Raw genomic sequence first — 12027 nt, forward strand, 5'->3', positions numbered from 1 at the left:
ACACACCTCTCAAGAAAAGATAGAACTAACAGAAAAAAACTCCACAAAGATGTTCAGGAATTAAACCACACAATAAACCAACCCAAACTCATAGATATTTATAGGCTAATGCACCCGCCTGCCCCCCCCCCACAGTATACCTTTTTCTCCAATGTGCATGGAACAGTCTCCAGAATAGATCACATTTTAGGTCACAAGACAAGTATCAATAAATTAAAAATACATAGAAGTAATACTAACCATTTTCTCAGACCACAATGCTATAAAATTAGAAATTAATAATAAGAGGATTAAGGAGAAAAAAGAACCCCATACATTTGGAAGCTGAACAACACCTTGCTTTAACATAAGTGGGTACTCGAAGAAATAAAAAATGAAATTAAAAAGTTTCTTGAAACAAATGACAGTGAAAACACCACTTACCAAAACCTCTGGGAAACAGCCAAAGCAGTAATAAGAGGTCAATTTATAGCAATGAGCAAACATAAAAAGGCAAGAAAAAAATTACATTGATGATCTAACCCAACATCCCCAATAAATTAAAAAAGAACAGCAAGAAAACCCAACACCCTCTAAAAGAACTGAAATTATAAAAATTAGAGCAAAAATAAAAGAAGTAAAACACAGAAAAACAATTGAAACCATCAACAAAACAAGGAGTTGGTTCTTTGAGATGGTACATAAAATCGATAAACGACTAGAAAAACTATCAAAGAAAAAGAAAGAAAAAACACAATCTGAATGAAAGATGAAATGGTCAATGTCACAACAGAACCAACTAAAATAAAAAGCCTAATATTGGAATACTATAAAAATTATATTCAAACAAATGTGAAAACCTAGAGGAAATGGACAAATACTTAGAAATTCACAACCTACCTAAACTGACACCAACCAAAATTAAACACCTGCACAGACCCTTTAAAAAGAAGAAATAGAAATAAAACAACTTCCAGCCGAAAAGAGTACTGGACAAGATGGCTTTACAAGTGAATTTTATCAAACTTTCAGAGAAGAACTGCACCAATTCTACATAAACTATTTCAGAAAATAGAAAAAGATGGAATTCTCCCAGACTCATTCTATGAAGCAAACATATCCTTGATACCAAAGCCAGGTAAAGACACTCCAAAATAGAAAACTATAGGTCAATATCTCTCATGACCATAGATGCAAAAATCTTGAATAAAAACTTGTCCAATAGAATCCAACAATACATCAAAGAAATAATTCACCATGACCAAGTGGGATTCATAACAGGTATGCAAGGATGGTTCAACATAAGAAAAACAATCAACGTCATTTGTCCCATTAACAAAGCAAATAACAAGAAGATCTATCTTATCAATTGATGCAAAAATGGCCTTTGACCAAATCCAACACACTTTCCTAATTAAAACACTCAACAAAATAGGATTAGAGCAAATCTTCCTCAACATAGTAGAAAGTATGTACACAAACCTGAGAGTCAACATTGTTCTCAGTGGAGAGAGATTAAAGGCATTCCCCTTGATAACAGGAACTAGGCAAGAATGCCCAATCACACCTCTCCTATTCAATATTGTATTGCTAGTCTTAGCAATAGCAATAAGGCAAGAGAAGAAAATAAGAGGTATCCAAATTGGCAAAGAGGAGGTAAAATTATCTCCCTATGCAGATGATATGATAATTTACTTAGAAAACCCTAAAAACTCAGCATGAAAACTACTGGACATAGTTGACCAATTCAGCAAAGTGGCAAGATACAAGATCAACATACAAAAATCAAGTGGATTTCTCTACAATGACAAAGAGAATACAGAATAGGAGCTGAGAAAAATAATACCCTTTCAATAGCTAATCACAGGATTATATGCTTAGGAGTAAACCTAAGCAGAAGCATAAAGGATCTGTTCAAAGAAAATTACAAAACATTTTTACAACAAACTAAAAGAGAACTGGAGGGGTGGAAGTATATCCCTTGCTCATGGATAGGAAGACTCAATATTGTGAAAATGACAATACTACAAAGGCATTTTACACATTCAATGCAATCTTGATACAAATACCAATTTCATTCTTCAACAAGATGGAAAAGGCCATCTCCAATTTCATTTGGAAGGGAAAGAGGCTCAGAATAAGCAAAGCACTCCTTAAAAAGAAAAACAAGGTAGGAGGCATCTCACTTCCTGATTTCAAATCCTACTACACTGCTGTGGTGGTCAAGACAGCATGGGATTGGTACAGTGACAGACACATAGATCAGTGGAATAGTATTGAGAATCCAGAAATCAGCCCATCTGCCTATGGCCAACTGATTTTTGACAAAGAGACGAAATCATTTAAGTGGGGAAATGACAACCTTTTTAATAAATTGTCCTGACAAAATTGGAAAACTATCTACAGAAAACTCAAGCAAGATCCACAGTTCACTCCGTACACAAAAAACAAATTCAAACTGGATTATGGACCTAGGACTTAAATCAAGGAATATAAAATTCATTAAAGAAAAGCTTGGAAGAACTCTAGAAGTCCAAATCCATAACAAACAGTCTTGCAAGCATTGTGGAAACTCTACAACCAGGAGAGGATAAATTAGATGAATGGGACCTTCTAAGAATTAAATCCCTATCCACATCCAAAAACTTCTCCAACAGGGTAAAAAGGGAAGCCACAGATTGGGGAAAAATATTTGGTAATGACATGTCTGACAAGGAACTCATCTAGAATTTATAAAATACTCAAGCACCACAAGATCAGAGTCAATAACCAAATTGAAAAATGGACACAGGATATGAACAGACAGTTCACCAAAAAAACCATTCAGATGGCAAGCAAACTCATGAAGAAATGGTCAAAATCCCTAGCTCTAAGAGAGATACATATCAAAACAACTATGAGATATTATCTCACTCCAATAAGAATAGCAAAATTTAACAGAAGAGCAAACATCAAATGCTGGCGAGGTTGTGGAGAAACTGAAACCCTTATTCACTGTTAGTGGTAGTGTAAAATGGTACAGCCACTATGGAAGGCTGTATGAAGCTTTCTCAAAAAGTTGCAAATAGAAATACCATTTGACCCAGCAATTCTACTACTAGGAATTTACCCTACAGAACCCATAACTGCCACCGAAGCAGATGTATGCACACCTATGTTTATTTCAGCTTTGTTCGCAATAGCAAAGAGCTGGAAACAACCGAAGTGCCCATCAACAAATGAATGGATAGAGAAGCACTGGTAAATTCACAGAATATAATTCGATGCAGCAAATGGTGCAACCCCTGTGGAAAGCAGTATGGCGCTTTCTCAAAAAGTTGCAAATAGAGATACCATTTGACCCAGCAATTCCACTACTGGGAATATAACCTAAAGAGACCATAGCTGACATCCAAGCAGATATATGCACACCCATGTTTATTGCAGCTTTGTTCACAATAGCAAGGAGTTGGAAACAACCTAAGTGCCCATCAACAAACGAATGGCTAGAGAAGCTGTGGTATATTCGCACAATGGAATACTATGCTGCATTAAAAAACAAGGAACTCATGCAATATTATTCAAAATGGTTGACTCTGGAGAACATTATGCTGAGTGAAATATCCCAGTCACAAAAGGACAAATATTACATGATGCCACTGTTGTAGAATGGGACTGTCCTTGGGGTTGGGGAGAGACTGAGTAAGATGGGTTCAATAATGTATACTGCACTGAAACAGAGGAGGGAGAGAACCGTCTAAAAGAGAGATGTAACTGGGTATTTCTGTCATCACAGGAGACTAGAGCGAGGGCTGCATGGTGGAGGGGACCTGGGGGAGTGTTTGTAAAACAATGAAAGAATCTTTTCTTTTACTTTTCCATAAAAAAAAAAAAAACAACCCAAAATCCCTGTAAATGTTCATCAAATCTAGTAAAATTTAATAATTAAAAAAAAAAAGAAAAACAGTGAATTTATGAAATAGTATGCAAAATGGATGACCCTGGAGGACATTATGCTGAGTGAAATATCTCAGTCACTAAAGAACAAATATTGCATAGGGCCACTGTTGTAAAACCAAACTGACATCAGGGTTGAGGGAAGACAGAAGAGGAGGGGAGGAATGATGTATATTGCATTGAAACAGATGAGGGAGAGAACTGTTTAAAGGGATATATTAATGGGTATTCTTGTCATTACAGAAGTTCAGAGTGAAGGCTGCATAGTGGAGTGGACTTGGGGGGAGGATCACATCACAATGAAAGAGTTTTTCTTTTCAAGGAGAAGAGTGAACTTGGGGGAGGATCACATCACAATGAAAGAGTTTTTCTTTTCAAGGAGAAGAGTGAATTTGGGGCGGGGAGGGATGAGTTTGGAGAAAAGTGCAACAGTGAATGACTGGAAACTGTCTGTCTCTGTAAACTTTCTTTAAAATGAAAAAACAAAAACATTAATACCGTTTGATCCTGCAATTCCGCTACTGAAACCAGAGCCATGACTCAGATAGATGTATTGACACCCATGTTTATTGCTGTATTATTCACAATAGCAAAGAGATGAGAGCAACCCAATTGCCCAAAGAAAAACGATGGTACACCCACACAATGGAATATTATACAGTATTAAGAAAAACAATAAGCTCCTAAAACATTACAGAACATAGGGGTTCCTGGAGGACATTATGCTGAGTGAAATATTTCAGTCACAAAAAAGGACAAACACTGCATAACACTATACAATAGGACAAACATGGGGGAGTTGGGGAGAGAATGGGAAAAGAGTGGCTGGATAATGAACCTGCATTAGAGCAAATGAAGTGAACTGTTTGAAAGGAATATATGATTAGGCATTATATATATGACAACAATGTGGACCATGGGGTGCATTGTGGGATGGGTTTGGGGAGGGGGAGGAAGAAAGTGTTCATCAATGGGGAAAAATATTATTTTTAAAAAAGAAAAAACTTCTAGCACAGTACATAGATACGGAACTACCAGATATTCAAGATGAGTTTAGTAGAGGCCATGACTTCAGGGATGTCAGATGGATCCTGACTAAAAGCAGAGATTACCAGAAGAATGTCTATTTGTGTTTTATTGACTATGCAAAGCATTTGACTGTGTGGATCATAACAAATTGTTTCTAACATTGAGAAGAACTGGAATCTGAGAACACTTAATTGTGCTCATGTGAAACCTGTACCTACACCAAGAGGCTGTTGTGCAAATAGTTAAGTGAACATTTCTTCTTGTTATGTACCATAGAGTCAGAACTCATCAATAGCTGTCCCTCCAGCAGGTTTTCAGAGGCATTTAATTGCACAAGAGGAGCTTGACCATCTTTCTCCTGTGGAGCAGCTGGTGGCCTTGAACTGTGTGGCTTCAGGATTGCAGCATAGCTTCATGCCACTAGGCCACTTTATATCCTTTCTCCATACTTGTTATATCTGTGTGCTGAGCAAATGATTCTAGAAGCTGAATCCTATGAATAAGAATGTGATGTCAGAATTGGACGAAGTCTCATCAATAAGGTTTGATATGCAGATGCTACAACTTTACTTGCTAAATATGAGGATTTGAAGCACTTGTTGCAGAAAGTTAAACACTGCAGCCTTCAGTATGGATTGCTTCCCAATGTCCAGAAAAGAAAAACTCTTCCCAATGCCAAAATAGACAATATAATGGTGGATGGAGAAAAGATGATAATTGTCAACAACTTTGCCTTACTTGGATCCACAATCAATATACATGGCACCAACAATCGGATGTATTGCATTAGGAAAGTCTTTAGTTAAAGACTTCTCCATATTATTGAGGAACATATATGTCAATTTGAGGACCAAAGTACACCTGATTCAGTCACTTACTGTGCATCTGACAGCTGGACAATGACTAAGGATGACAGAAGAATTGATGCCTTTGAACTGTGGTGTTGGAGAAGAGTACTGAATTCCCCATGGACTGCCCAAAGAACAAGTAGGTATGTCTTGGAAAATGTGCAACCATGGTGCTCTGTGGAGGCAAAGAATATGAAGAAGCTTCATATCACTTATTTTGGGCATATTGATAGGAGACGTTACTCCTTAGGAACAACATGCTCAGCCAGGTGGACAGACACTGACTGCATCTGTGAGCTTAAGTGTGTCAGAGGTTGTGAGGATGGCACAGGATCGGGTGCGCAGTGTTCAGACTTGTTCAGAGGGTCACTATGAGTCACACTTGACTCAGTGGCATCTAACAACAAGAACAACATTCCAAATAAAATAAACTAATTCTTTTTAAAATCAGTGGTTGGTTTGTGTTGTGTGGTGGTTCTTTTTAAATAAAAATACTGTGTACACACAAGGTATAATAAAGTGTGGCAAAACAGTCTTTTATCTCTTCTATCTTCTGAGATGCCTTTCAAATCTTTTGGCTCTTTCTGCTGTTTACCTCTGTTGTTATTGTAAGGTTGCCGAGGAAAGACAGAACCCAGTTCAGGCCAAGAAAGACAGTTTATTGAGGAGAAACTGCTGGGCTGGCTCTCAAGCAGAAGACCAGCTCTCACTAAAAGTTAAGAGGGATTTTATATTCTCTTACAAGGAACTTGGGGAAGGGGATGCTCACAGATGCTTCCTACATGATAGGGAAGTGGGCTGAGGACTCAGATAACTATTCCTGGGAAATGGGGGCAGGGTAGGGTAGTTTCACATCCTTGTCAGAGAGAAAATGCACTGCTGCTCTTTCCTGTGATTGAATTCTCTCAGTAGCCATTCTGGGAGAGGAGGAAAGGGCTCTGCAGTACTAATATTCTGGCCATTTATTGATATTGAGTGGTGGTGATGAAGTCCTCTTCTGTAACTACTTCCTGCTGGATTGGGATGAGGGTCTGAAGGAAGAGAAAAAGGCTGTTTATTTTAGGAAGCAGAGTCCGTAGATGTGATGATGGAGGGTCATGGTTGATACTAAGTTGATAATACGAGGAGTTCACAGACTGTGTGGTTGGCAAAGCTTTCATCCACTCCTGTAGAAAACTAGAGAGAAATTGCATGATGCAAGAACCAAATATTGTACCTACTTTGTGTACAGAGAGTAGCAGACCTGTAGCAAGGTGAGTGTAAATAGGTTAAGACAGAGTAACAGGTTTTGGTACAAGGTGGGTGAGCTAAGTTGGACCAACGTAAGTAGAGTATACTGTAAGATACAGAAAAAGTAACTTAGAGAAAGTGTTAGATTTGGGGATTATAGTAAAGATTGAATTTTAGAGTGTAAGAATTAGGAGTAATAGATTTTAACAATATGGTAGATAGCAACTTTTGCTTAAAGGGAGGATGCAAGTAAACACTAGAGCAAGGACTATAATAAGAGGATGTTGTTGTTGTGCATTGAGTCATAGACCACTCATAGCAACCATATGAACGAAAGACCTGAATACTTGTATAACTTCTGTTGTTTCTCCAAGTTCATAGAATTTCCAGAGGCAAGCTATTTTGGAAGTGAATGCCACTCTTGCTTCCAAAATAAGAGGATAGGGACAAATTTTGTTATGGGAAGATGGAAAGAGAGAAGTTTTGAATTTGGAGAGTATTGCATTAAAAGGGGCATGGGACATTGAGGTAAAATGAGGAAAGAGTCTGAAAAAGGGACTCCTTGTATTTGGCAAGGGAGGGGATATGTGTTTAAGTGTGAAGAAACAAGAGTATGAACACCAACAACAGAAATCTGTGAGGGAAAAGTTGGTCCTGAAAATTCAGATAGTGCAGAGTTAAGTGGCCCCCTTATCAATTAAAAAGGAGATTGGCTTACCTGCAACTTGAACGGTTACCCTAGGCTCCTCCAAGGTGATGTCAGATGGGGCTGATGGCCCTGGGCACCTTCAGTCTTTAGTGGTTAGGCCCAGCAGGCTGCATAGGGTCAGGTCTAGCTGGGAGACAGTTGGCTGGGGAGCTGAAGGTACTGGTCCTTCCCTTTGGGAAGAGAGGGACCAGTCTACCTTCTAATGTCCCCTTTCTCCACACCTGGGTTTAGGTCCTGGTGGAGGTTGGGCAGTAGGACACAATTTAGCCCATGACTTTCTTTACCACAATTAAAGCAGGGCCTGGTAGAGTTTTATGGGTTACTCATGCTTTTTGCTGCACTGGAGCCTCTGAGGGTAGCCTCCAAGAGCTGGTAATTAGCCTTATCTCTCTGGGCTTTGTCTGTCTTTTCTTGTTCTTCTCTTATTATAGACTCTAACTGCCATATTCAGAAGATCTTGTTGAGGGGTTTGAGGAACTTGTTTTTTGTGGTTTGGTGGTTGGTTGTTTTGTCTCCCCCCCACCCCAATATCAAGGATTGATTGGGAGATAAAATGGGCATTTAAAACTACTATGCTTTCTGCTGAATTGAAGTTGATTTTTGTGTACTTTTGGAGAGCTTCTGTTAATCTAGATAAAAACTGGGCTGGATTTTCATCAGATTTCTGAGATATTTCTCAGAGCTTTTCATAACTGACTGCTTTATGGGCTGCCTTTTGTAGCATAGCTTTTAGACAAGTAACCATTATGTAAAGTTGTTGATGGCCAAGCATGTTAAGTTGGTCATCCCAATTGGGATCTTCCGGGGGCACAGCTGCTGCATCTACAGGATGGCAATTATCTGTCCTGTGTAAATCATTAGTGTGTGCCTGGGAGGCTAGCCAAATGCTCTCTTTTTCCTCAGGAAGTAGGGTGGAAGTTAGAATTATATAAAGGTCATACCAGGTGAGGTCATATGACTCAATTAAATATTTTAATTCTTTGATGTAAGTGTCTGGGCCCGTTGAGAAAGAGCCAAAATGTATTTTTTTTTTATTTGGGAGAGGACTGAGAGTAAGGGATCTGTACTTTCATAATCTCCTCTGCCCCTACACAAGAACACAAGTGGGTGTTAGAGGCAGGAGGGGAGGGAGCAGGAAACAAGGGCCTGGTGGATTTGCCGGTGTGTCTTCTTTGGGGCACTAGTGTGTTCAGAGAGGGAGGTGATGTTTTATTTGCAGATCAGGATTGAAAAAGGAAGCAAGTGATACTTCAGTTGCAGAAAACTTTTAACTAGAAATCTGAACAGGATGAGGAGAGAGAGAAAAGCAGAGTGTGAAGAAGTTTTGTTTGCATTTTTCAGGCTGGGTCTGGGAGGGGCTGGAGGAAAGGAAAATGGGAGGGGATTTGAGTCTGGGGGAGAAGAGAAGTGGGCTTCCTGTGGTGAGGTGACATTTGCATATGGCTGAGGAGGAGCAGTAGGGGGTGCTGAGAGATTAACAGGATCAAAGGTGAGGAATTTTGATCAGGAAAGGGAAAAGGCTTATCAAGAGTTAAAGGAGGTTATGGCATTTCTGGCAAAGAGACAGCTGCAATTTTGACAGAATGGGAGAGAGAAGGAGGAGGAGGAAGAGGAAAAGAAAAAGGAGGAGGAGAGAGAGGAGAGGAGAAAGAGACCTGAAGGGCATTTTTGATCATTTGCCATTGCAATGGCAGAAATTGTCAAAATCTCAAAATGTTCACGGGAACAGAGGAGACACCGCCAGTGGAGTGTTGTGGGAAGGGCAGGACTGACTGGCTCCCATGATTGGAGAAGAGATAAGCAGTGGGGGTTCCCAGAGAGAGACTAAAAGGCAACAAAGCATCCCTTATTTCTTTTTGTCCTCATGAGAAGAAGTTTGCTTATAGTGTGGGCATCCCCCTGCATCAGGAGAGACCAGCCTAAGTGGCCAAAGGATTTCCTGGTCTGGTGCCAGAACTTTTTAAGTGTTCAAAGGGAGCAGGAGATCTGAGAGAGGAGAACCACCACCACTTAGTCTAAATTGGTATTGTGGTGTTTGGGAGGCTAGCATTAGCAAAAAGGCAGAAAGCCTCAGAGAAGGGTGTCCTCTCGGCGGTTCAAAGAGGGGCACAGGAGGCAGATCAAGCCAATGGAGGAGTGAAAAGAATTAGGGCAATCCAGCACTTCTCAGGTGCCTTTTGGACAGTAGTGAAAGGGACAGATTACACTGAGGAGAGATAGAAGCCAATTTCACAGTTTCCAGAATAACTCAATATGACTTCAGGTCAGATCTCTTTCCAATTTACGAAGGCAATAGGAGATTGAAAGAAGAAAAAGGAAGTGAAACGGGGTGGGGACAAGTTGGGAATCAGAGTTTGTTGTTTGTTTGGTGTCCCTCCTGGGTTTTGGCACCATAAATATAAGGTTGCTGGAAAGACAGAACCCAGTTCAGGCCAAGAAAGACAGTTTATTGAGGAGAAACTGCCGGGCTGGCTCTCAAGCAGAAGACCAGCCCTCACTAAAAGTTAAGAGAGAGGTTTTATATTCTCTTACAAGGAACGTGGGGAAGGGGATGCTCACAGATGTTTCCTATATGATAGGGAAGTGGGCTGAGGACTCAAATAACTATTCCTGGGAAATGGGGGCAGGGTAGGGTAGTTTCACACCCTTGTCAGAGAGAAAAAGCACTGCTGCTGTTTCCTGTGATTGAATTCTCTCAGTAGCCATTCTGGGAGAGGAGGAAAGGGCTCTGCAGTCCTAATAGTTATGTGTCATCAAGTGAGAACCAACTGATAGCTGACTGATGGATTTTCAGAGTCGGTAATTCATGTGGGAGGAGATTTATCCCTCCTTTTCCTGTGGAGCAGCTGGTGGATTGTAACCACATGCCTTTGGGTTGGCAGTGCAAGTCCTTACCATTAGGCCACTAGTACCTCTAGATTTCTAAATAATGTGAATATTTTACTAGGTTTTTCCTCCTGACCATGTTTATTTTGCTGTTGTTGAGAATATATATAGCAAAACTTAACCAATATGACAGATTCTCCAGTTGATGTTGATTGCATTCTTTCAGGTGTTAGACCATCTTCTTCCTCCTTTTCTGAGTTATTCCCTTAGTGACATAAACCCATAGCCCTGTAAGGTTGCTGTCTAATCTTTTGAGTTGCTGTTTTTCATTTGCTCTCATAGAGATAGTTCTCAAAAGAACAATAATGCTCAAATTCAGACTTTTTTCTTTGAAGCTAAGCTACACTACTTAGTTTCAAGATGACTTCAGGGGATATTTTGGGTTTAAGGTTTTCTTAGGTCACAGTTTCAGTAATTCATCCACTCTCCATATCCCAGAAAGTTTAGAACCCCTGAAAATTTGAGGTTCCTTTTGTTTTCCTTTTGGTCAGGATTTATCGGTGGAATGCTTGATCAATATGGTAGTCGTGTGCCATACAGTTCTGCTCTCATGGTAGAAAAGGCAATTTGTTCATGGAGGCAATTTGCTGGACAGTCCATATCCTCCTCTTATTTCTGACTCTCTTTTTTTCTATTGCTCAGGTAAATAGAAACCAATTGTTGAACCATAATGAGTGCTGCGAACTTTGAAGACCCTAGGACACAATGAATTGAGAAGTTGAACAGAAATACCTAATCATCTCATAAGCTAATTAACTAGGATGCCTCATACACCATGACCATAAACACCTAATCCAAAGAACAAAAAATCCCAGGACATAAATTATATCAGCTGTGACTTTTTTTGGTTCTTATTCTAAATATATTGCCCAACTTTTGCCAAGTCAATTTTTTTTATAGCTTGTAATTTGACAGCAGTTATAATAATCAATTGTGCAACTCTATGTTGAGGTTTTTAATCACTGTTTTCCGCTTTTTCCCCATCCTCCCTGCTTGTGTAACCACTAATAAACTTTGATTTTTGGATATTTGCATTTTCTTGTCTATTTTATGCTACTAGTGAGTCCTCCTTTTGTGATTGCCTTATTTTGCTTAACATAATATCTTTAAGAATGTATCTGGGTCAATGAAAGCAATCCCCACCTGGGCATCATTCTCTTCCTCTCCTTTTCTACTGATGGCATGCTGTAAGGTCTGTTTCACCCCTGCCTTCCCTGGGGTCCTTTTTCCTTCATCCCTCTTCTTTCCTTTTCACTTTAACTCTTTTGCATCCCCACCTTACACTAGCTGTGCCTCAGTTTTATTGCCTTAATGAATCTTCACTTGCCAAAAAAAAAAAGTATCTGTTCTCTTACTAGCTGAGTAATGTTCGGATATATATATATATATATATCTCACCACATTTTTTTT

This window comes from Elephantulus edwardii, unplaced genomic scaffold (genome assembly GCF_000299155.1).
Source record: "Elephantulus edwardii isolate Elephantulus edwardi_28Jun2011 unplaced genomic scaffold, EleEdw1.0 scaffold00196, whole genome shotgun sequence".
NCBI lineage: Eukaryota > Metazoa > Chordata > Mammalia > Macroscelidea > Macroscelididae > Elephantulus > Elephantulus edwardii.